The sequence below is a fragment of the Manacus vitellinus genome, unplaced genomic scaffold, assembly GCF_001715985.3.
Source record: "Manacus vitellinus isolate BGI_N305 unplaced genomic scaffold, ASM171598v3 scaffold_6_pilon, whole genome shotgun sequence".
Lineage (NCBI taxonomy): Eukaryota > Metazoa > Chordata > Aves > Passeriformes > Pipridae > Manacus > Manacus vitellinus.
Window position 1 is genome coordinate 9,879,548 of NW_021940750.1, and position 23,460 is coordinate 9,903,007.

The 23,460-nt window shown below is 36.2% G+C and overlaps 1 protein-coding gene across 1 annotated transcript in view; it reads right to left on the reverse strand.

Moving 5' to 3' along the window:
- The window catches only part of GPHN (gephyrin), a 287,967-nt gene that overhangs the window by 120,003 nt on the left and 144,504 nt on the right, over positions 1 to 23,460 (reverse strand). The window contains exon 4 of the mRNA XM_018082606.2: positions 16,743 to 16,835. The gene's annotated coding sequence lies outside the window, so the exon portion shown is untranslated. The remainder of the gene's footprint in view (positions 1 to 16,742; positions 16,836 to 23,460) is intronic.

Genomic DNA, 23,460 nt, shown 5'->3' on the forward strand with positions numbered 1-23,460 from the left:
AAAATATAGACAGGACTGGACTCTTGCAATGAATGCTAAGCATCTCACTACCACAGCAAGTTTCTCTGCAGTGTCAGGGCAGGGTATTTAGCATGTTGGGTAGGGAAAGCGGGTGAGAACCTGCAAGCAAAAAGCCTGAGGCCCTGCTGGAAACTGAGAGGAGAGGAGAGGGAGGTTTGGGGTTGGGGAGGAAGGAGAGAAGAGCAGTCACTCAGTGGGCATCCCCGTTGGAGGTGACTGCCCACCCTCCCCACCCCAGGTAGCGGTTGTGGTCCAGATGGCAGGTACACACCAGCCCCGAGGGACACCCCAGAGCTCACCTCATGCAGCTGGCAGGGCTGGGGTGAGCTTCTACCAGCACTAAGGGGACACTATGCCCAGGCCTGCCATAGTCCTAACATCCCTCAGGGCACATGGGTAAGCCCAGGGGGTGCTAGTGGAGACACTAAGCCATTTCCTGGCCACGGCTTCCAGTCAGACATACTGATACAGAGTCAGTCAGCCCTGTGCGGGTGGTGAGGCACTGGAGTAAGTCACTATGAGGGTGGTGAGGCCCTGTGTAGGAATAGTTGTGCTTTCAGAAGAATTTGTAATGGAAAAGTTAGAAACTTGTTTTCTCTTAGGAAGCCAGCTAAGTGCCTTCTCAAGAGGGTTAGATGTTTTTTTAAGTGTACAGCAACTACAAACATCATACCTCTAAGCAGATTAACTTAAGTAAAAACAATCAGACAGCTGTGTTCCCATATAAGATATACGGGTGATGGAAGACAATAATTCAGAATAACAAAGAAATCAGATGCACCTAAGGTTAGCTGCTCAATATTATCTATCTGATTAAATGAATTACATTTTAAAAAGTCCTCTTTTAAAAAAAAGGTTAACAAGGAAAACTTAACAGAAATACAAAATATCTCTGGGGAAAATATTAGACTATCTAAACAGTGTTAAAGCTATTAATTGAGAAAACCCCACAGCTCTAGCTAGGTTAAAAATCCATCTTTCTTATCCTTAAGAAAGGTCAAAAGAAAACATACTCTTGCCAGCAAATGGTATTGATGAGTTAACAGCAGCTTCTCATTAAGATGCTGTGGGAAACAACATTCTTAGGAGACAAACACATCTAAAAAAAAATTTGAGCCTTTCTCTGTTGTTCTCAGTCCAGGAACAACTAATGCTGACCAGCAGAAATCAGTAAAATATGCATGACTCATAGAAGATCTTGAAAGAGACCATAGTGTTAGGCCTTGCTGTTCATGGGTTAATTCCGTATACCACTTGATACATAAGTATTATCTGGTTTTAAAGGAAGAACTGGTCAGCTCATCGTAGGAAGTGGCAATAACCCTATCATTTTTCACTCTTGAAAAGGGAGCTGTAGCTCAAAAACTCAGCCAAAATAAAAGGTGCAATGTGTAGCTTTCATTCAGCTTTGAAATCTGCAAAATCCTCCACTTGAGTGACGTACATGATTGCAACACTACACAAAATAAAGCTTATTTCCTACTCACTCAATCTATCTGCAAAAAGGTTACAAGAAAAAAGTCTAATGAAGTTGTACAAATATTTACTGAAAGCAAATGGTGAGGGTGGAAAAGATTGACTCGTGTTGCTACGATGTTCTATGAAAGCAGTAAAGGCCAAACCAAACAAAAGCTTAGGTGCAGTCTCAGATAAAATTTCCCAATCATTACATAAATCTGACTTTGTCAAACTACCAAATGAAATAAAAGAAGCTCCAGCAAACCATACAATAGCTTGAGTTGGAAGGGACCTTTTAAAGGTCATCTAAGTCCAATCCCACTGCAATGAGTAAGGACATCTTCAGCTAGAGCTAGTTGTTTGGAGTCCTATTCAAGCTGACCTTGAACACCTCCAGGGATGGGGCACCCACAGCTTCTTTTCCAACCTGTGCCAGTGCCTTACCACCCTCACAGTAAGGAATTTCTTCCTAATATCTAAATTGACCCTCCTTCAGTTTAATACCATTCCCCCTTGTTCTATTGCATCAGATCCTGCTAAAAAGTTTGTTCCCATCTTTTTTATAGTCCCCCTTTAAGTACTGAAAGGCCACAATAAGGCCTCTCTGGAGCCTTCTCTTCTCCAGGATGAACCTAAAACCTGTCTGGGCAGAACAGCAGCAAAATGTATTGGGAGGAACGACTCTGCAACAGTCACTGATACACTACTTTGTGTATCCATCTGTAGGAATAAGGCCTAAAGTCATGAGATATGCCGTGAGATATGTGGGAAAGGAATTATTGTGGGCGTGATGGCCTGCTGATGGAGGTGTGATACCCCTCATTTACATACACAGTGGCTGCCCTCCACTTTTATGATGGCAGCAACAGGATATTTGATTATAATCTCATCTCCACTTCTCCCAAAAGTATAAATTTTGCATTGAAATCATCTTTGGCAGAGGATGAGAATACAACCCCATTCTGCAGACAAGTCAACAGGCTTGGTCCTCTCTCCTCCCCAAAGATGAGACGCCTCTTCGTAAGATTTGTGTCTCTGACTCCATCGGAGCACATCCAGGAAGACTTGTACATAGCACTATACACTTATATTTTGTAGATCTAGTGCATTTATCACAGTCAATTTACCAAGAATCTATAACATGTTGCTTCCATGAACTACACTTCTTGTGAATCTGTGCTTGTGAAAGTCCTTATCGAACACAACCAGACTTATGGTGCCAAACTGGGGGCAGTCAGAAAGTAAGCTGGTTGCACCCAGCCCCTCTGATCTCTAGGGAACAGCTGGAAAGCAAGGGGATTTATTCTCTGCCAAATTTCTACACTCTTAATGCAACATCATGTCCTCATTTTTACAACAAAAGCTATTTACCCACTAAGTAAAGAGGTAACACTAGAGAGACACTTGAACTTACTCAGTATCAATATTCATTCAGCAAACTGTTACGAGTTGTAACATCAAAAGCCTTTGTCGATGATGACAACGCATGAACCAAAAGGCATATATGTTCTTTAGCACAACAAGTTTCATCTAAGACATTCTTGTCTAAAATTAACCAATAAATTTTTCAGACTGAATCCAGAAGCAATATACAGACTTAAGAAAATTTGAAGTTGATTCCAAGTCGATATGAGTGTCAGACACACTCCCTGTCAGACAAATTATTCTTAAAAGAATAGAAAACTTCAACTGAAACTGAAGGCAGTAATTAAGTGGATCAGGGCAGTGAAACACCTCCTGGAAATTCCAAGGGTAGGAAAATAATTATACACCTATCTTTCTTTTTGAGTGCAAAAGGCCTGTATTAGTTAGGAAGTTGTTTTTTGTTTGTTTGTTTGTTTTTTTTTCAGAAACAACTGAAGAAATTAGTTGCTTAGAGGCTGCAATGTTGCTATAATCAGAAAAGATTCCTTTAGAAAACAGAGAAGAATAAGGAAAGGGAATGGTAAAAAAAATAATTGGAAATTAAAAATTACACCAAAGGGAAGAAGAGATACAAAACCAGTCTCTCTCCTGAAAAATAATTTGTAGGATTTCGATATTGTAGGTCAGGAAATAACTATGAGAACTGTAACAGGTTTTTTTTTAATCAGAGATAATAAGGAAGGAAAAGAGTCTAACGAGGACTAAAACTGAGATACAATTAGGCAGAAAACAGGAAATTTAGTTATCCTGGAAAGGGAAACTCTATGAGCTGGAAAGACTTGTAAGTCTTTATGACTGTTCCAAAAGCTAATTTTTGGTTGAAAAGTGCAAGATAGACTAAAGAATACCTTGGAAAAAAAAAACAAACAGAAAACAACAACAACAAAAGATAAATCCCTCATCCCCATCCTATTAAAAAAAAAAAGTTGTATATTACTGTTACAAGGATTTGATAGAGAAGACTCTACTCCCAGGGCTTTGTGTGCAAATTTTTCATTGCTTCTTTAACCAAATGTTGACTCGTTTATAAGACAAAACCTACAGTGTATTCTTTCAACTTACCACAGATATTTTTTAAAACTTATATTTGTACCATGGTCACCACCAAGTGACCATTTGATTACTTCAGATGGAAAACTGATTTATCTTGATATGTTACAGTGAAGCTGCCTGAGACAGTATTGTATCATTGCTGTGGTAGGTATAGTTTTCAACTAAGAAAATTACACATATTCAAGAAAAAGCATTGTGTTGATTTTACTCCAATTTCTGCTGCTTTTCTTCATATGGAATTTATGTACCTTGAATACTACTTGAAAAAATCCCCACATTTTTCTGAGATAATATTAAGTTTTAAAAAACTATATTCAAATAACTAAAATGATACATAAAAAAATTACTTATGGTTCTTGGGATAAGAAATGAGTTCTAGCAGCGTCCTGCAGCCCTGCAGTACTAGAGTGAATATTCCTCCTCCTTTCCAGCCCCTGATACACCTCTCAAACAATAGCCTAGGGAAGCACCACAGTAACATTATGACTTAAAGCTTGGAGAAAGATTTACCACTGAGATCTGTTCTTGTCACCACACCCTTCAACAGCATGAAGTTGGTGGGAAGTGAGAGACTGCCAGCCTACCGTCTTTAAGAGTTTGTGAAGGTGTGAAAAAAATATGCTTGGAGAAGCAAGGGAGGATTGGGAAGGCTGAGAAGAGAGAGGACAGAAGAGCCTATGAGACTGTAAAGGAGTAAAGGCGGACATTCATTGGAGCAGAATACAAGTTTACTGGTTTCTAGAGGTTAATGTGAAAACTGGGAGAAGGATCCTACTAGCTCTTACTAAGAATATTGTCAGCTGTCCTGGGAGCCATCCTCCACAGCAGTAAGCTGCTGTTGGGAGCATAGGAACAAGGTGCTCTCCCACAGTCTTCCTCTGACTCCACAGCTGGTCTCGCACTTGGTGAAGGAGGCTACTGACTCAAGGGTGCTGCCCTGCCCTGTCTATGTTTAGACATAATTTCACATATTTAAGGTACCTTTGAAGATAGCAAAAGTAGTATTAATATATCTGAAGAGATTAAAATCTAGAGTTAAAAGAATATTACATGAAATTTATTTAAGTGTAGTAAGAATTTATTATGAAATTATGACAGGATTCATTACGACAGAATATTTTCTCCAGTTCCTAGTTGGTACCGGACTCAAAAGTGCAATTAAACCCACACATAACAAGCTAGAAACTGTGGCAGAGCTACAAAAAGACAGGTCAAATAAGTTGAATTAAAAGAAGAGGCAGGAAATCCTGCTTCTTATTCTAAGATGTGACAATGATTTATTCCCTTACTATGGACCTTACCGATATAGTCAAGTCCTTGTTCTTAATATGTGAGAGAGTGGTAAAAGGTTTCTGTAAACTGGCAATTGACCATTCTCCCAGTACAGAAAGAGTGGGAAGCAGCAAGTAGGACACACTGTGGTTCGACAGTACTGTACTGATCCAATGGCTTCTTTAGATTAGCTGCAACCCTTTGTTTTAAATTAAGAAGTCTGTAAAATTTCTTACTTAGCTCCTTTGATCCACTGTGTTTAATGAACATAGCTCTACATTCAAACCTTAACCTTTCTGAGCCTCAGTAACAGATTGTTTTTCCCCCCTGTTATTACCTACCTTCCATGGATTCTGAGAATTACTGTGGGTAATATTAGCATTGTAGCAATTATTTAGTATTGAATTTAATACTGAACACAGTATTACTGAACAGTAATATACCTATCAAATAAAGTGATGGAAGCGAAGACTAATAAAATTCAGGTTTTTTTGCGTTTGGTTTCTTTTTTTTGTAAGGTCAAAAGGGTTTTGAGCAGTTCAATGAAAAAGCTGAATGCTGGTACTGAGATCAGTTTTTGGTTGGTATGTTAAACTGAATCAGATCATGAAGGAGCCAGACAATATTTTTTCCCCATTCCTTACAATTCTTCTTAATCTTTTCAGACTGGTACATATTTAGAAATAAAATCTAGGCAGATGGGCAGAACACTATGATAGAAATGCCAGGCATAAAAGCAAGTGGACAGGACAGCAGAAGAGCAAGTATCAGTGAGTAAGCAGACCCAAAGAGCAGCAAAGGGACACTGCATTCAAGGATCAGGTGAAAAGGCAGAAGGAAAATGCCAAACATTCAGCAAGTTGCTAAAGCAGTACCAAACAGTCAGCATGTGTGCCAAGCAGCAAAGAGCAATTTCACAAAGTCAGCAGATGCACTCAGCAGAAAGGCAATGCCAGGCACTTGGAGCAGGAGACGGGGCAGCAGAAGGCCAATGCCCGGGTACAGTCAGACTGAAAGGACAGCAAGGAGGCGATACATGCCGTTCAACAGATGGACAGGGCAGTAGGTAGTCAGTGTCAAGCAATTAGCTGGCCAAGAGGCAATGCCAGACAGTCAGGCAAAGGGCCAAGACTTCAGGAGGACAATGCCACACAGCCAGCAGGTAGAGAGAGTAAAAGACAGTAGTAAATGCCAGGCAGTCCCCAGACAGACAAGTCAGAAAAAGACCAAAGCCCACAAATAATCAGATGCAACTTTCGGCAAGGACAAAACATAAGCTTGCCAAATGATCAACAGGGCAGCAGGGTGGCAGTGCTTTTTCAATAACTTAGGATACCATGAGTGAAAAAGTCCCAACAATCCAGACGCTCACCCTTTGGTAATATCATTTGATCAGAGTGAACCATGAAAATCCACAGGAGAATAGCACACAAATGGAAACAGCAAATGAGTCTGACCCTAGCACTTGGGGAGGCCATGGGACCTTCCTATAAAACAAAAATATGAGAATCCACAAGAAAATCAAACAAATGGGAAAAATGTGGCTAAAAACTGTTTCTGATGATGATTTAAAAAGCAAAAAAATACTAGCAAAGAATTAGTCTGGAAATGATCGGGTGGGATTGAAGATGTTGCTTACCCCTCTCTGGAGCCCACATAATGGGAATGTTGGGAATTTCTGCAGCAGAAAAACAGAAGAGAAAAGGGATTTCTGACTCCCAGTTCAAGGAAAGCATGTCATTTTAGGACTGGGTAATCTCTTTGGGCAAAAAATAAGAATTCAACTGAATCTTTGCCCATCCCCAGATACATGCCTTTATTGAGGTTTGTGAAAAATTTAAGAAGACCACATCACTTTCATCTCATGACCTCCCACCCTTGATCCCCAAAACCACACTTACCTCTAGCACCTCTAATATAAGAGGGGAAAGGGGATGGTCTTGTGAGTTCATTCCCACAGCCACTGTAAAATAGGTTGTGAAGTTGAACAGGAGTACCCATGAGCCACTGCTGGCCATTTGTGAGATAAACTGGAGTCATCATTACATTATTAGTGTATGATGGTGTTTGAATTTGGCTTAGATACATCCACACTCTAATGAAAAGAATCAGTCCTACGAATCTTGTGGGGTAACCTTCTTCTAAGTGAGAAACTTAGAAGCACCTTTTTGTTACCTTGAATATCCTCTTCTCTTTAACTTAAGCACTGTTATTTAACATGGGGTTTTTTTTAAACAAATTAAACTATGTTTCAGAAATCTTAGCTGCTGCTCTATTTCAGAAACATGTAATGAAGTCTGAAATGTAAGAACTCAGAAAATCCCAGCAGTAATAAAGTTCAGTAATTTGACTCATCTGTCATTTCAGTCATGAGTCTTTTTATTTAGTAAGTATGTTCCTAGTAACTAAAAGTCAACCAACCAAGAATCAAACTTCAGTATTTCTGTCCACTTTGAAGTCCACATTGTGCGTGCATTTATTCACCTGAACATTAACTTTTTATTGGCAACAGTAAAAACCTCACTCCACTCTGAGAAGGTAGTAATATGCAACAAGAAGCCAACTCTTCCCTCTTTTGCAAACTGTAGAGAACCCTAGATAATATAAAGGCACCATTAGCTCTGCTATGCCCTGCTGCATCAGGATTTGGAAAGGTCACAGAGAGAATCTGTATGAACTTGCCATGCACTCATACCCAACAAAGATCTTAAGGAATACAGTAGCGACAGGCTAAGCTGATGGAACAGTATTTATACTGATCCTCTGGGTATCACCCACTCCTTCTTCTTCTAGCTGAGCAAGGCACAAGAATAATACAGGTTAATACAACTTCAAATTTAGAAATTGGGGTCATAGAAAAGGAATTTCTTCCATATCCAAACCTTCCTGTGTCAAACACTATTATTTGGGCTTACAACAAAATGGCAGGAAATTTAGGCAGAGAAGACCAAGAGACTTCCATCATACGATTAGAAATGGCATAAACCAGCCAGGAATTGAAAACAGAAATTAGACCATGAGGTAATTATAATATGTTGCGATTTTGTGGCCAGCAGCAACTACAATTAGCTGCAGCACATCAAGAACAAAATTGCTATCACCTTCTCTCTGAAGTAAGATCTTTCAAGCTCAGTGAAAATGAACTATGACAAACTGATCTCAGCACACCATAAGAAAATGTTTATTTGTGGAGGAAAATCTGGAGTTTTTTTAAATCCAGTGAAAGTTTTAATGTCAACAATTAGTAACAGCAGATTATGCACCTCACTATTAATTTAGGTATTCCAATTAAAAAATAACTGGGAAAAGAATATATGCATGAAGGGACAAGAAGCTAAAATACAGTCTAAATTAAGATAAAAAAATAATAATTTTCTTGTCCATAATAAGATAAGACTTTCAAGCCTGAGTGTGACAATAGTCATTTTGGTTTTGTATTTTGGTACTTATACTGAGTCAACATTTTGCTAAAGCTTCACTGCTCCACGTGGTAGCAATTAGCAAAAGCAGGTGAAGGACCAGTTATAATCCTAAGAATAACTCCTGAAGCCAGCTGCTTTCCAAAACTCTTCTAGTTTCTTTTCATTTAGTGGCTGGAAAGGCTCCTACACAGCAGGCAAGCAGCAAATGAGAAATTCTCTATTCTTTAATAAGTATTAGTTTTAATGATCAACTATGTTAATAGTGAGTCATTTTGCTATTCTGGTGTGCTTATGTCAAAAGGACTAACTCACTCAATTTTTCACACATCTTAAATCCAAACTAGTATTTGCCCTCTAGTTTTCATGTCTTTAAGCTGCCGTCACAAAGAAGTCTTCCTAACATGTCTATACAATTTTTTGTTAATTTTCCCCATATTAAGCTTTTACTCTTTGCAATAGACCATGACCAGAAAAAAATGACACATTAAGGGCAAAAATTGTGTAATTACAGGCCTGACAATGTTTTCAAGATTATTTTGCCTTAACTTGATGTTTAATTTTTTTTCCAGTTTCCTATTATCTTCTCTGAAGTGATGCTTTAATGGAAACTATTTTTAGAAATGCTTAAGAGGAAAAAAAATTCCAAAAGTTCCAAATTTAAAATTTATTATGCAGCAGTCTTATGGCAGGCCTATTTTTCTTTCCACAGTTATAGAAAGGACTGCAAAATATATTCACTGTTGTGGCTACATTGCTAATAGGAGACAAGCCAGTTAACAGAGACAGCTGTGGGCTCTACAGTGAAAACATGGCTAAAAGGCATCAGTAATACCAAGAGGAGGAGAACTCTTCTCTTTACCTCAATAGAAAAGCAAACTATAATCATATTGTTCTTCTGGCTGTATTTTTGGAAGTATGTGAGTTCACTGGGATAGGAACCATCTGTCTACTCACAGGACAAGCCAGCCTTCTTCCAACTTCCATTCTGAAATTACCTTGGAATAAAAAACTTATTTTCAAAATTTAAGAATAAAAAAGTGAGGTTTCCTGGCTCACCACTGTGGCTTTGCTTCTCATTTTATGGAACATTCAAATCCCTCACTACTGTTTTACTATTCTTTTCAACAGAGCTTGCAAATATTTTATACATGTTTGAGAGTCAGAAAACAGAACTTCTATTTGCTATTCGAGAGTATTAAGGACAGTTAAAATAAAGCAAATAAAAGCTGATCCTTAAATGGGCAAAATATCCAAAGGTGCAAGAGGAATTCGATTAGCATTACCTTTATGATATGATGGTCAGACAACTTCACACAGAAGGTTAATACATTAGTTAAGTAATTTAAAAGTTATTTGTCCCAGTATCCTCAGCCAGTATTTTCAGGGTTTTGCATTTTCAAAAAAGAGGCAGAAGCAATTAATGTGATCCTTTTGAATTCATGAAATAAAATTGCTTAATTATTAATTTCAGGATCCATTTTAGTCAAACTATCTTCTCATTTAACACACACAGAACATAAAGCCAGAATCTAGTTTGGCCTTCCATGCAGGATAATTCATTCAACATCATCTATGACTTCTGTACGGAGTACAAGATAACTTGAGTTCTATAAGGCATTTCTCCCACTATCAAATACTTTTGATTTGACAGAATTAAAATGAAGAATACAGGTCTTTAGGGAATTTGTTTGTGTGATTAATCTCCTAAACAAGCAAACCAACCTCAACACATAAAAACCTTCCACTATTTTCTTATTAGATTTTTCTGTCTCAAGCTCTCTATCACCAGCTATTTTTACAATTCCCTTAAGTAGGCAAAGAAAGCCTTTGGTACCTTACAAAGCCTTTAGTGCTGTATGTTATTATTTCCCAAAGAAAGTACAGGTAAAACACAAGATACTTCCCAGTTTTCTTTATGATAAACTAAACAGATCGAGTTGCATAACTCTCACCGAAAGCTATCGTATATTTTTTGACCTTTTCCTGTATCCACTGTGACATTTGAAACTTTTTAAAAGGGAATGTTAGAAAAAATGTGCAGCTTTGCATTTTAGACACATCAATCCCACATACTGACAAGTACCCTCTGCATTACAACACTTCTGTTTTCCCCATATTCTTCATAATTGTCTATTTTGGAAAATCTAGACATAAATAAGTTGAGAGACACATTCTTTCAATCTAGTATCTCAGCTGGATTGACACAGACAAAGAAACAAGTCAAAAACTGCTGTTTATGCAGCAGAATATCAAGAATTTACCAAGCCCTCTTTATTTATCAAAATAACCATTCCCCAGGAACACTCTCTCTGCATCTATTTTCTTCATCCTTTAGGGGTTTTTTGTTTATTTGGTTAGGTTTTTTTGTTTTGTGGGGTTTTTTTGTTTGTTTTGTTTGGTGGTCTTATTTTTTGAGTAACCTCTGATATTTGAGTAAATGGAGCTGAAATGGGATCAGGCTTTCTTTTCCCTCACATTTCTCACTATAGGTGCCCTGGCAGCTTGCAGGTGTTCCCATGCAGTGACTGCAGTTGATGATAAGCAACCAAGCCCTTCAGCAATGATGGTGTGTTACCAAGCTTCCCTGAGAAACTCAAACAAGAGAAGAGAAAGGCACTTTTTAGCCCTTCGTAAGTCACCTAAATCAGTGTGGAATTTCTCAAGACACAGGTGCTTTGTAATCTGTATAGTGCAAATAATTTGTATATTGCTTCTCAAAGAAACTGGTAATAGTTGTAAGTGAAAAGTATTCTGCAACTAAATATATCAATTCTGTTATAAAAGCTTGCCTTCCAAAGAGAGATTTAAAATCTAAATAAAGAATTCTTAATTAAATTATTATGGCACATAAATATGTTTGGATTTTTGTAACACCAAATACAGCTTTTTAAACAAAACATTTTATTGAAAAATTAAAGCAGATAGGATAAAGGTCTAATCATACAAGCTAAGAACTGTCTGGAGGACTAAGAAAAAGGCAATGGTACTTTATAGAGTTGCTGCTAAACTTCTAACAGAGTAGTACAGAATTTGGAGGAGTCTGTCACAGAGCAATCTATTCCATTTAAGCACATTTGTTGCTTAGATGCACGTTGCAAGGTTTTCTAATTCAGACCCTTTAGGAGTAAGCTGGGTTGGAAACAATTTTCTAAGAAATATGAAGGCCTCAAAAGGTCTGATGGCAAGTTACAGGATCAGACATCATCCATACACAGCATACTTCATTATATAATAGCTCAACCTAGGAATCAAACAATGTGGAGCAAGACCTCCATTAAGAGATATGGAAAGCTATACTCTTAATATAGACTACAGAAATATATATATGATGCAAAAGGCTATTATATTGGAGGGTACCTAGAATATTGAAGGGTCAAAAACTGAAACAACAGCCTGGGTAATTAGAGGGCGTAAATTTCATATTATTCCTACCACAAAATTACTTATGTCCCATGTGAGATGAAGGCTCCATTCCTCCTCACTATGGAGCCATGCTGAAGTGACAATTTGTAAAAAGAAAATCAATTTCTTTTTTTCCAGTGACAACACTAAAATACTGCTGAAGAAAAATAGAAGCACTCCTATATCCACAACAAACAATATAAACAATAGAAATCCTGCTGCTCTGAACCAGGATGGACAACCCCCTCTCCATCCCCAATATATTATTTCTAGTTTAAATTATTGCCTATTAAATGGAAATTGTTATTTAAAAGTGTAAGTCTCAGTGGATTTGGGTTAATCTGAGGGGAACACCTGTTGCTGTGAGAGTATGTTGTGTCACAAGCATCTTATTTCATTAACAGAGTTAAAGGAAAAGTAAACAAACAGACAAAACACACAAAACTACAAATAATAGAGATTAAGAGGGTTGCCAACATTACTTGAGACAGAGAAATTGAAGGATACAGATATTAAAATAGTCTGTGGAAATAAAATGGAATTTGAAGAAAAATCCTGAGAGATACCTTAGAGAATGGGGGAAAGCCAGGTGATCGAAAATTTGCAATTGGTAATGATTATAAAAATGCTGTTGCAATTTTGAACTGAATATACAAAGACTTATATCACAGCAGAACTGGGACCTTCTTCCCTCCAAACATGGCTTCTGTGTGGCTGCGTTTGGAGCCTTTTGTTCATTCTGAGCATGCTTTTTTCAGAAAAATGCTGACAAATGGAAGGGAGTTCCAGAGAACAATGAGCTCTTTTCATGGACTAGAGAACTCTGATGAAAGAATAAACAAATATGCATACATTGTCAGATTAAATGAAAACAAGAATGTGCCTAAATACATTTAAAACCAGTCTATAAGTATTGAAGAATATGAACAGCAAGAACCAAAAGAAGTATTCATAAATTTTCCAGAACACTGGAAAAGGAGGAAGCCTATAAGGAAACATCTGTCTGGTTTTACATGCTGGAAAAGAGCTCTTCTGCGCTTCTTCTAAAGTATTATCTTAAAATTTCAGGACTGAAAATTATCTGCAGTGTGGATGAACTACTTGTGAATACACATAGCAACACAGCTCAAGGATGCCTAGCATCAGTTGAGGCACAATAAGTTGTTTTCTACTGCTATTACCTAAGTACATAAAATTAGTCTCATAGCTGGGCTAAAAAGACTTGCACAGAATCATACTAGAGACAGAGGATAAAAAAACAGCTAGAAGGGAGGCAGACGTGACTTTTTTAGAAGTACACTTTTGCAAAAGAAGAAATGTAAAAGTAGAGAAGACAGAAGATAGAAACTGAGCAGAGCACCTGTATACATGAAATTTTTCCTTTCCCTTTTGTACTAACCAACAGCAACAGAGAAAATACATTTCTATCTCAGAAGGATACATACTGATTGATAATAATGCGGCAAGAGTATTTAAATTTTTTCACAAAAGTTAACATATATTATTATCAATGTTATTTAAGAACTATCACTAAAATATTGAGTTCAAAGGAAAAAATGTTTGCACCAAGAAATGCTATATGTAAGTTCTGATCTCTGTCCTGCAACAAAGACTTTTAAATCAACAAGCAGACTGTACATGCAGTTCCAGCAGAGACTTAAAGACTATCTCCAGAAATTATATGTAAAATAAGACTGGAAAAAAAATTTGGCTGTATCTACAAAATTAAGCCACCGACTGCCATAATAAAGAATTCCAGCATTCACTAATAACATCTATAACACAGTTACTTTCAAATTCAGCCATCCATTGAGTGCATCTGGTTTTTTAAATACCCACATGCATTTCATAATTTCTAGTCATGTAGTCAAGAAAGTGAAGGATATTCACACTGCTTAATTAAACTGACCTTCAACCCTCAAAATGTGAACTGTAGGACTAATTCAAAAGCTTTTCTCCACCCACTGACTAGACCGAGGCTACAAATTTAGGGAACAGAGACAGGTAAGGAAAATCAGATATTGTAAATATACCTAAAATCGGTTATTTCTGGTACAAGAAAAAATGTCATTACACATGATGGAAACAACTGCAATAACCTGGTTCTGATACAGTGTTCAAAAGGCAAAGTGAGTGGGGAAACTACTAATTTTTTTTGAAACTTAATTATACATTTCTGAGGTATCAAGAAGCTATTTTTAGCTACATTATGCTAGGCACTGAATTTCAATTTTATCAATAATTACAAAATTCAATTAACATTAAGTCTTTGGCCTGTAAATACTCTTGGGAACAACCTTTATCGTATATGTACAATAGCAATTATATATCTATACTCAGAAAAGAAAGCAGGAAAACATGCTTTCTAATCCAAATTACAGGAGAATCAGGGAGAAGCAGGATGGAAACATACCAGCTGAAATATGACCCATGGGACCACTCCCCCTAATCTCAGGAAAAATACTAAAACATCTTCCATTATCAGATTGAATTCTTAACAGTTTTAAAATCACATCTTAAAGATGACATCTCAGTAGCACAATGCCATGATCACACCCTTTCATTATCAGTTCAGCAATGACAGCATGCTGGACCAATACCTCACAAAGAAGAGATTAAAACCACTTCCTGCATCAGCTCAACTTTTCCTAAAGGCTTGTTATTGCACATTTCATGTTGACATAACGAATTTTCCATTTTGAATTGGCTTTCTCATTGACCCAAGACATAAATTATGGAAACAAAACTTATGCTTCTTAATAATATGTTTTTGGTATGACTCAAACTGCCAAACTGATTTTCTTCTCTTAAAGCATTTGTTTGAAAGAATGATCTAATAAATGCTATTGTACGAATGACCCTTATCATTGCCACTTTGTAATAAAACCTGGGATTCAATCTCTCCACTGTGATTTAAATTTAGTACTGCAAGTTAATTCAACTTAATTGAGTGAAAAGTGAGTAAATACTCTCCTATGAAAATTCTTTTGTAGTATGGGAATAATTTGACAGTCAGAACACCCGATTCTGTTATGATCAGTCCAAGTCTTGCATATCTGTTACTTTTAAAAACAATGCAGTTTTTCTACAGTGCAAGTTATTAATGATTTTTATATGTGTTTTTATTATATAAAGACATATTAACAACTCAGATTAACTTTCAAAACTCATCAATTCATCAAAACTGATCAAACAAGTCACCCCCCACCTGTCTTCATTAGTTTCAGTAACAGCAATGCAGTGTAAGGAAAATACTAGGTGTTTATGGGCATAGTTCTCATTTGTTTATTTCTTGTTCCAAATGCTGCTTGAGAATCTGTGGCTAATTTTTGGCACTGGTTGCAATGCTTTCTCTGGCAGTACTGCCTAGGCTCGTCCCTGCACAAAGGAAAACTGAAGAAGAAATTCAGTCATCCTTCTACACAGTCTTCTTAATACAACCATCAAAATCATTTAGTTTGTAAGCAAGATACAAACTTAACCTATGCACTTTTCACTTTTCGTGGCTTTAGCACAGTGAATAATCTGCAAAACCAGTTTCAATAGCTAGCACACTGCGGTCATCTTACACTGTTCCCATATTCTGACAAAGAGACCCCAAAGTTTTAGTTACTCAAGACTTCTAGTATATAATCTAAAAACATCAGAAGTAATGAACAGGAGCATTTTGGTTACATGTTTCTTTAGTCACAGAAATGTTATACAATAAATTAAAAAATGTTCATAGATTCCTAATGGGAAAAAAGTTAAACTGCAGCTATGTGACAGAACACATTTGTAAGTAAAAAGCATTGTAGATGTGCTATAAAGAACTCAAATCAATTCCAACATGAAAGTCTAAGCAACTGAAAACTTATATGAGTACTTAAGAGAAACCTAGATCTGTTACATTATGCAAATAAACACTTCAGGCACTCAATTCTGCCCTTTAGTGAACGTAAGCAAATCAAATAAAGTATGTAATTTTAAAAGTTCATATTCATCTAATTTGGAACCATAAATATCAAAATACTTCAATCACAATCACACAGTAATTTCATATGACAACTCATAGCCATGAGGTCATTAGGTTAAATGTCCCTTTTTTCCTCTTTACTTCAGCTCTGTATAAGTGGAATGTAACCAGATTTCCTGTGCAACATTTACTGGTGCAGGTTGTCTCCATCTCTCTGCCTGTTTAGGTTTTTCTGACAATGTGGTATCAAGCAGATCAATAGTAGCTTTGCATGGAATTTTTTTCCCTTACTATCTGTGTCTCACACTCCAACCTACAATGCAGTAGTTGTCAATGCAGTATTCTGCAAGGGAGAATTAAAGGATCTCTCTTATCCCACTTCTCCTTGTGGACATAACAAGATTTTGCTCAGCAGTGTTGTACTGCAGTGCTAAGGAAAATTACGCCAAAAAGCCATCAGAATTTTGTTTCTTAAGGGGACTAGAAAACCATTATGCTATACCACATTTTAGTTTGAAAATTGTTTTGGGTCAGAACCCAAGGTCAGAGTTATTTTTTATGCTATACTCTCTATTGCTTTTTTCTGTTTCCAAGTTGTGTATCCCTTGACCTGTCCATAGATACTGCAAAGTGAAGTTACAGAGGAAAGCAAAAAAAAATCCGCCCCCCGCCCCCTCCAGAGTCATACATTTCTACACCAAAGGGCAGATTTTTCTATTCCAGGACTATCTCACCTCTGGAGTGACATCTCGTGGTGCAAACCCTGTTCCTCCAGTTGTTAAAATCAAATTAAGTTCCTTTTCATCACACCAATCTATCAGCGTCTCCTGAAAGAGAACATGAATCCTGTCAGATCTAGCAAGCAGTATGTGGGATGCAGTTATCTCAGAAAATACCCAAAGACTTGAAATGTCTTAAAAACAGAGGCACACACAATAAATACAGGGAACTGTAAAATCACTCATGCTTTTTACACAAACATTTTAAACCACTATTTATAACCAAGATAAGACAGAATAATGCCAGTATCCACACAGTATTTTTTTTTGGAAATGGAAATTGAAATTCTGTTTTCCATCTCTTGACCTGAAATGGAAAACAAGAATTCACAGTTACTAATTTCTATTACTGTTTATTTTGATATATAAATATAATATCCTTTGACACATGCTAATAGAGTACGTGCATTTAATTCAGATTACATTGTTGATTCTTGTCACAGTAACTTTGGTTTCCATGCTGCACTTTTTATTACCCTGAAAAAAGCAAGAACCACATATTTGTAAGCTTATCTACCACAAGATGCACCTGATGCAGCAACACAAAAAGATGATCTATAATCACCTTTTCTACATTCCCTCCACCATCTCAACAGGAGTGTGTATACGCATTCCAAGGCTGGACTAAAAAATCTGTCACGTAAAATGACTTGCAATACTGGATAACTCACGATACTAGAGAACTGTTTAATTTTATTTGCATTCATTTTTCAAATGACTTCTTAAACAAATTTTCAAGCTGTGATAAAAATTTGACATAAGCAGAAAATGTATTTAATCTCAGTGTGATTATATCACTTATCCTTCATACTCTACTGTGTGCTAGCACAGCATATCTGCTTGGAGCGCAAAATTAGCTGTGTTGCCTGAAGTACACTCACGTATTACACAGTAAAGTATCCATCTGCACAAATCAGATCAATTACTTAGAGAGCTATCCTTCTTACAGCAAAGAAACATCATTCTTTGAAAAAGTTTATGGCACATTTAAGTTTCTGCAGTACTATATTGGGGAGTAATGAATAATATTGGTGACTGTTGGCTTGAAGCTTCTTGTTTATCATAAAATTAGCTCTAAGAAATATACTGATATTAAAAGCTTGAAATAAAACTGTCCAGAACATTTTAAAAAGTATTACCAATTTAGATTAATCCTCAGCTGTATTTTCTGCGAGGTTAGCACTGCTATGTAACTTCCATTTAACAGAAGGCTCATATACAGACGCTTCCAAATTGCAGCTAGAATACACTTGTGTCTGCCTGCAAGCCCCATCATGCAAAAGTATCCAAGGATTACTTGAAGAAGTGGCAAAGCCAAAGGTTCTGTGTTTATTTCTCCTTTCTTTACACATCCTTCCACTTTCTCTTTTGCGTTCTCTTTTGTCTTTGTTAAAATCCCATTCATCTTTTTACTCTATCCCTTTGGAGGATGGCACTCTAACGGGGTTGTAGATTACCAGAAGTTCATTACATGAACATTTCAAATAAGAGATAAGGTCTCAATTGAATAATTGAACCACTAAGTTAGGCTTTTAACTTACATTTTGAAAAACATGTGAATTATGGTAGTAAAAAGCATTTTAAGTCTTAAAACTGTTTGTTTCAAGAACATAGGTATACATCAGAAAATTTATTTTAAAGAGGTTGCATCTTCTCTGTTTATCATCTAGAAATGTATTTGTCTTGACTTCAAACAGGTAGAAATTTCAGAGAATACTTCAGAGAAGTTCACTGTTCGGCAAAGTTAGACTTTATTATTGCATGTATTTTAAAAATTATTACAATCAGGAAAAAATTCTCAGTATGAAACAGGAGGGATATATTTTGGCTGTTTTGGTTTTTTTAATGAAGCATTTATCTTTATCTAAAATAAAACCTGCCAAACTCCAACTGTTTTTACAGAGAAAATAAAAAAAAAAACCTTCCTCTGTTCTCATTTTGCTACAGTTCAGTAATACTCTGGTTAATAAGGAGGAAGAGAGTAATGTGACACCCTACAATAAACTAAAGAAATCAGCACCCTAACTCTTTAACTAACTGAGCAACAAGTGCCTTTTCTTGCTACTCCATCACTGTACTCAGGCAGACAGAATTCTCTATCAAGTTCATGTTATAGTCCAGCATCTTTCAGCCTTTCAGGAAGAATACCTTTCACTATAAGGGAGTTAGTTTGGGTTTCATTATATTTTAGAAGCGCAAATTTATAACTTAAGATATTTCAAAACCACAGAAAAATACCTGAGACTGATATTCAGCTTATTTACTTTCTCTCTAGTCCACAAAACTCTGTCCCACAAAATATTCTTACTGATGTTTTAAGTATTTAAAAAAGGAAGCCCCACACAATTGTGGACAAATAGTGGACTCATATTCACTTTGCTGCTGATGGCAGCCCAGATAGATTCTCCACTGGCTTTGCAGAGAACTGAATTTTCTGTGTCCTCAAATGAGAATTTCTCTACGCCAGTGACCTGATATTTGGCTTCACTGATGCTATACAAGTAAAATTATTATATAACATCTCAACCAAAGAAAAATTAATTTAATATTTTTTATGCATATTTCCATCCCTTCTATTGTTTCACTGATGATAAGCTTTCAAGAGAAAATGAGTCTAGGTCAACAGATTATGTAAATCACTGTCATTTCATTCAAGTCAATGGAATGAAGCTGATGGATACAAAATATGGTATCTGGCTCTGAAAACAGTACTGTAAAATTACCACCAAATCTTAAAAAGCCAGAACAAAACTACAGACCTCCAGAAGAAAAACCTTGCCTCATTCTTTCTCTGAGTTCTTAGTCTTTCACATGTAAATTTATTGATTTTAAGACCAGTAAAGACCATTTCCTCATGGAAAAAATGCCCTACAGTGTATGTCACAGTGCAGAGACCCTATGTTTATCACAGATACATGCTTCCAAATTCATATAGGCACTGTCACACTAAATCCAAATTCTTCTGGCACCACATCTAAACTTGTGCTACCTGACATTTCAGTCACTGAATACCTAGAACACTTACAGACATATTTCCTTCTGCACAGGTAACTTAAGCATCTCAATGTCCAAGATGCAAAACTACCTTTAGTCTAAAAGGCAATGGGCATGTCACAGAATTCTGGTCAGTTCCTCTCGTATTTAGAACAAATTCTAGGACTCAGGCTCTTCAATTAACCACCCAGCCTTGATCTGGAGGGTTCAAGAGAGAAAAAATACATAATAATTTAATTTGGTAGGGTTTTCCAGGGTTTTAATTCATGATTATCTTGAATATTGTTGTGTTTCTAGTAACTCTTCCTTACTAATAATTTCTGTGGGATAATGTTCCACCATGATACATAAGAAACCTGCTCACAGAATGCACAATAACAGTGGTGCTATTTTGTAACTCCATTAATGAACTATCCTCTAATTTCTATTAGTAAGTGAACAGGAAAAACAAACAGGGATTCCTTACTGAAATGAAAGGAACAATTCCCTGATCTTTGGAGATAACTGAAGTTCATAGATTACTTACATTAGTAAATTTTTGGAGTCTCATACAATAAAACCTTATTATAGTAATGGACACTCTACATTTATGTCCTTGATTGTTACTTCACTTAAATAATGGAGTAGAGCAGTTGTATATGTGTATGAATTATTTCCTTCTCAGATGGACAGAGGTCACACATTCATTGACACGATATCATAAACCATGGTGTTAGTCACAAATTTAAACTTGAGACAGGTTGCAAGACTGCTCCAGTTCTCTTACTGCTACTGTATGGTGGTCTTCCACATAGATATTGAGACTATAACCCTTATCTGGAGCAGAAGTACTACAAAGCACACAAAAATGGTCATTGGTGATCAGACTAAATGCCTGCACAGAAGAGCTGAGGTCCTGAGGGCTGTTCCTTTTCTTTGATGCTACAGTCCATGGTGTTTCTTGTCTTTTTTTTTCTGTCCTATTTTTGCCATCACTTTGCTGAGAGTGTGACAACACTCCCACGTGTTTATGCTTCCAAAATTACTAGAATACATTCTTTCACGTCAATATTCTGGTGCTTATCATTAGATGCTATATGCTACATGTATAACTTTTTCTTATCAATACGTAATTTACTTCACAATACAAGGATTTTAAAAATAATTATCAATACATATGCATATTTTCATACACTTTAGCCACTAGAATTAGACATGTGCACCATTACAATTTAAAACATCCAGAAAGAACACGGGAATGCTAAAAACAATATGAACATGTGGGTTTCCATAAAGAATCCATACAGAATTCTTTCATTCTATATTCAGTATTCAAATTGGTTAAGCAATTCCATAGTTAATGAAGATGTCTGGTATTTTGGCACATGCTAAATTTTTCTAGCACAGTGCAAATTTGAAGTTATTTCACCTTATATGTAAAACTAATTACACACTAAGGACCATTTAAAATATGCAAAAACTTAAATGAAATTGCTGAACAAATATCAATGTTAAGTATGAAGTTTAATTATGAAACACTACACATTTATTTACATTGGACTTCGAAACACAAGTAAATTAGTACAAGCTGGTTTACAGACATGCACACTATCCAGAAGTTCTCGAAACAACTTCAAGTGACTTAAAAGATCATTGTGGTTTCCAGGAAAAAATTACTAATAGTGTTTAGAGACACAGAAGTCTGTGTTCTCCAGAACAGTCTCAAAACTACAAGCTTTGTAAAGTTATGTAAATTCTATATTTGCAAGTAAATCCTGTTTACTCTAAGAAAGTATATTTCAAAATGCAAGGATGAACATAGAACAATATGTTCCTAAAACTATAATGATAACTTTCCTTAGAAATCCAAGTTGAATAAGAAAAATTCTTATATAAAAAGCCATACTAAATATCAATTTAATTTTCTTTCAAAATTTTTAGGCTCAAGCTAGAAGAGTGTCCGAGATAAATTTAATTTAGGATGATTTAATATCATTATGATGAAAAAAATTATAATGAATGACTATACAGAAAAATGTATCAAAAAAGAGAAAGTCTGCATAGTCACACATTTGCTAAGAGAACTGGATGTCATTTTGACCACTGAGTTTCAGGAATACAGGAACTGGCACATTAAGATCTCATAACAACCTTTACTTAGTCCTGTGGCTTGAATTACTCCAGACCCCAGCTCACTAAAGATTAAGCCTGATACTACGGCATGAGAGAGCATACATAACTGAATGAATCAGAAATTCATGTCACAGCATACAAAGCAGGAGAAAAGAAAAACAAAAGGTAAAAGTAACCCAATGTTTCCTCGTTGTATTATTTAGGAGTTTGAAGCTTCTCTATTCAGTGGACCATGGCTTGTCTACTAATTTTAATAGATGCTTGATGTTTTCTCTTATTTCCACCCATTTTTTCCTTCCTCCACAAGCAAAAGGCAGAAAGTAAGAGAAATGTTAGGATTATGTTCAGAGTGTAATCACTGCAGTCAAGAGACTTGGTTGAAATGCAAGTACATATCTCAATATGTCTAAATAGACCTTTTCATATTTTGAGGTTTTACAGAACACAGTAAGTAGTCTTCTGAAGATTCTACAGATATATTTGCAGTTTCCAGCATCACACAATTTTTGCAGTTGTTTTTCTAAATAAAGCTAATGTATTAGCAGATGTCATAAAAATGCAACTGTTCTACTGAAATGCAATATTAAAGGAGGAAAGTAATAAAAATGTACTCTGTAAATGGCTTACTTCTTAAATGGAAATTTAATTAAAGGCATTTTCCATTTAAAGTAAATTGCAGCTATCGAATATTTCAAGGTTCACCATACCTATGCAGTCTGTAACATAACCTTTTCTCAAAAAGGACTTCACATCTTCTAAAACCTACTATTTATGATAACTATTCCAAAAACAGGGGAAAAAAAGTAGGCAATGGTCAACAGAAGTAATCTATCCAAATGAGTAGGGAAAGTCAAACAGAAAGATGTGCAAACACTGAATTGCTTCATCAAACCATCAGATTGGGAGCGCCAGCACTTTTAAGGGCTCGGACTGACATAAGAATTTCTAACTATTATGATGGAGAAAGATAGAGACAATGTACAAGACTGACTTCAAAAAAAAAAGGTGCAGTTTTAAATGCCTTGTGCTGATTTCCTCTCAGAAAGACAAAGGAAGCATTCTGAATTCAAGCTAACAACCTTGATATATTAATCTTAGCATAATTAAGAAAAATAGTGAATTTATTGTATGATTTAATAAATTGCACAAAAAACTACAAGGAGGTCTAGGTCAGAAGCAAACTATGCATCTACATGTGCACCAAGGCACAAGACTTATTTCCTTCTGTAGAGAATCTGTTCCCATCTAATGTTGGTACCAGTGGTGCCCTCCTAGAGTGTGTGCTAAGGTCTTGAAATGGTTACTCACAAGAACGAATCGGGCACTGTAGCATAACAGTTTTCTTCAGATTCCTGGAGGAAGGGATGGAACTTAGAGCTGTCAGAAGAGTCAGAATTAGGTATTTTCCAAACATGTCTGTTTTTTGAAACAACTTTCCTGAAGACTCTGAAATTGGCAGATGTATATGTATGTGTGGGCCTATGTGCACATGTGCTCGCCTTTACATAATAAAAATGTATTAGCAAAAGCACTGAAGTTCAACATCTCTCATTTCTGTCATGTGTAA